This window comes from Gorilla gorilla, chromosome 1 (genome assembly GCF_029281585.2).
Source record: "Gorilla gorilla gorilla isolate KB3781 chromosome 1, NHGRI_mGorGor1-v2.1_pri, whole genome shotgun sequence".
NCBI lineage: Eukaryota > Metazoa > Chordata > Mammalia > Primates > Hominidae > Gorilla > Gorilla gorilla.
In genome coordinates this window covers 189,565,836-189,569,005 of record NC_073224.2, presented here as the reverse complement: position 1 = coordinate 189,569,005, position 3,170 = coordinate 189,565,836, and the positions used below count along the sequence as shown (strand labels likewise).

Below are 3,170 nucleotides of genomic sequence, written 5' to 3'. Positions count from 1 at the left end.
CCCCCTCTAAGCCTCCCTTTTCCACTTTAAAGGACCTTGTGATTAATTGGGTTCACCTGCGTTATCCATGATATGCCCATGATAATCCTTTTAAGGTCAGCTGATTAGGAACTTTAATTCCAGCTGCAACCTTTATTTTCTCTTGCCATGTAACAACATATTCACAGGTTCTGGAGATTAGGGCATAGCCATATCTAGGAGAGGGCATTATTTTGTCTGCCACAATGGGGAACTGGAGACTTATGAGGTGTCAAGTTACCAACTCACAGATTAGAGGTTGGTTATAAGGTGGAAAACACACTTTAACAATGAAGGAGTCAGACTATCCCCACCTGAACCCACTGGTAGATCTTAACATCTCTAGAGGTGGAACCATCAAACATGGCATGCATTCTAATGTTACGTAATATAAATAACATTGCCCATGAAATAGTCTTACCAAGAAAGCTCTATTTTACTTTAAGCAACCTTTTGGGTCTTTCAGTTTACCAGAAATACAGGGAAGAGTAGAAAAAGTTAAATGATACCATGAAGAAACAATCAGACAAATCCTGAAGATGGGTCATTCTAGTGGAAAGCTGCCTCTATGTCCTTAGTAAATCACTGGCATTAAAAAAAAAAAAAACAGTTGAGGGTCTGGCACGGTGGCTCACGCCTGTAATCCCAGCACTTTGGGAGGCCGAGGCGGGCGAATCACGAGGACTGGAGATCGAGACCATCCTGGCTAACACGGTGAAACCCCGTCTCTGTTAAAAATACAAAAAATTAGCCAGACATGGTGGCGGGCGCCTTAGTCCCAGTTACTCGGGAGGCTGAGGCAGGAGAATGGCGTGAACCCAGGAGGCGGAGCTTGCAGTGAGCCGAGATCGCGCCACTGCACTCCAGCCTGGGTGACAGAGCAAGACTCCATCTCAAAAACAAAACAAAACAAAAAAAAGTTGGGGACTGTTCTGGGTTAAATGATACTGGTTCCTCCAGGAGCAGACCCTGACACATGGATCCGAGTTTATTTGGAGGTACTAGAGATACTAGTAGAGAAGTGAGGCAGTGAAACAGAAAAAGAAGAGAGTCCATGATGGGTTTGTTGTTGAGCTGGCCACCACAGTGAGCAGCCGGACCTCAATCCCAGGAGAAACTCACAGTGACACAAAACACCAGATTCACAAAGGGCAAGGCAGCTGAAATATTTATACACTGACTCACAAAAGTAATTTGTAGAGAACTGGTCCTTGGGTGTGTTGATTTGGCACTTTGGGCCTGTGGTAAACAGGGAAAGCTGTCTTTTACCAGTGGTGTGCCTCAAATATTTCACACCTGTGGGGCATTGCAATTTAAGTCCCTTTCTCTATATGAAAAATTAGGTTCATAAATTATTATGAAATGAAAGTAGTGGGAAAAATTACATAGAAAAGAAATGCAGACAGTGACAGTTCTTTTGTTGAAATCTGTATGTATAAGTATGACATAAAATAATATTAAATAAAAATTACAGAATCAAAAAGGAAAACATAAACACTTTAAAGATAATTAAAACCTTACATTACATTAAAGTCATATATTTCAATTTTTTTCTTTAAAATGAGTGAGTTGTGTACAGGGGGGTTAAATGCTTTTTAGACAAGAAAAAAAACTGCACTAGAATCAACTTATTCATCATCATTTTCTTCACCTTCATCTTCCTCCTCCTCCTGATCCTCTTCATCTTCCTCCCCTTCCTTCTTCTTCTTGCTTTTTTCAGCCTTGATGACTCCCTTTTTTGCTGCATCAGGCTTTCCTTTAGTTCAATATGCAGCAAGATCCTTTTTGTATTTTTCCTTCAGCTTCACAGCTGTCTTTTCATAAGGCTGCTTGTCATCTGCAGCAGTGCTATTCCACATGTCTCCCAGTTTCTTTGCAACATCACCAATGGACAGGCCAAGATGTTATTTGATTTGGGGCAACACTCAGAACAGAACACAAAACAGGCTGCAGGAGGCCACTTGGGTGCATTGGACTTGAACTTCTTTTTTGTCTCCCCTTCAGGGGGGATATAGATTTTCATTTCTCTTTCATAACGGGCCTTGTTTGCCTTTGCCATATCTTCAAATTTTCCTTTCTGTTTAGCAGATATGGTCTTCCACCTCGCTGAGCACTTTTTTTTTCTTCTTTTTCTGAAACAGAGTCTCTCTGTCGCCCAGGGTGGAGTCCAGTGGTGAGGTCTTGGCTCACTGCAGCCTCCGCCTCCTGGGTTCAAGCGATTCTCTTGCCTCAGCCTCCCGAGGAGCTGGGATTACAGGCACCCGCCACCACATCTGGCTAATATTTGGATTTTTAGAAGAGACAGGGTTTCACTATGTTGACCATGCTAGTCTTGAACTCCTGACATCAAGTGATCTGCCTGCCTCGGCCTCCCAAAGTGCTGGGATTACAGGCATGAGCCACCGCACCTGGCCTCTCTCTGAGCACTTCTTAGAAAACTCTGAGAAGTTGACTGAAGCTTCTTATGCTCCTTCTGACAAGTTTTCACAAGAAATGCAAATGATAACATTTTGCCTCTCGGCTTCTTAGGATCTCCTTTGCCCATGTTTAGTTATTTTTTTCCTCAGTGAGGCACAGAGCCACCCAGTGCTCATCTGGCTCCCACTTGCCCTGGCGCTGTCTCTGTGGAGCTCAATGTGCTGTAACAGCTGTCAGAGCAGGCCTCCTCACTGTCTCCACTCTGTGAAAAGTTTCTTTTACATGAAGCAACCCATATATAAATGGTTTGTCAAAAATTCCTAAAAACCAATTTCACAAGTTCCAAAAATGATAATACTGTACACTAGTTTGTTTTAGAGGGATGAATTCTAGTGGATTTCAATGGTGTCCAGAATTGAAAATTTCTACTAGAGAACGTTCACAATTCAACACAAAAACAAAAAAACAAACTCCCCCATTTTATTTTGAAAATCCGATAATATTGCTGAGTGATAGCAAATATTGGCATTATTTGAGTCATTGCTTTAAAATGAGTATATAGCTCTTGGTAGAAATGATCAAGTCATTCAAGCATAGTCTTTTTATTTATTCTGGCATCTTTTGTCATTTCTCCTGGGATTCTTCTTCAAAGTTTGATTCTTTTTTTCCTTGTAAATATCCATTCTTTTTGTGTGGCATAGCCAAAAGTCTTCTCCACATTTTTTATGTGCCAG

At 41.6% G+C, this 3,170-nt stretch overlaps 1 pseudogene; it reads right to left on the bottom strand.

Annotated features, from left to right (window-relative positions):
* Positions 1 to 1,646: 1,646 nt before the first annotated feature.
* LOC101154117 (high mobility group protein B1-like) lies at positions 1,647 to 2,563 on the bottom strand (annotated as a pseudogene).
* Positions 2,564 to 3,170: the final 607 nt, after the last annotated feature.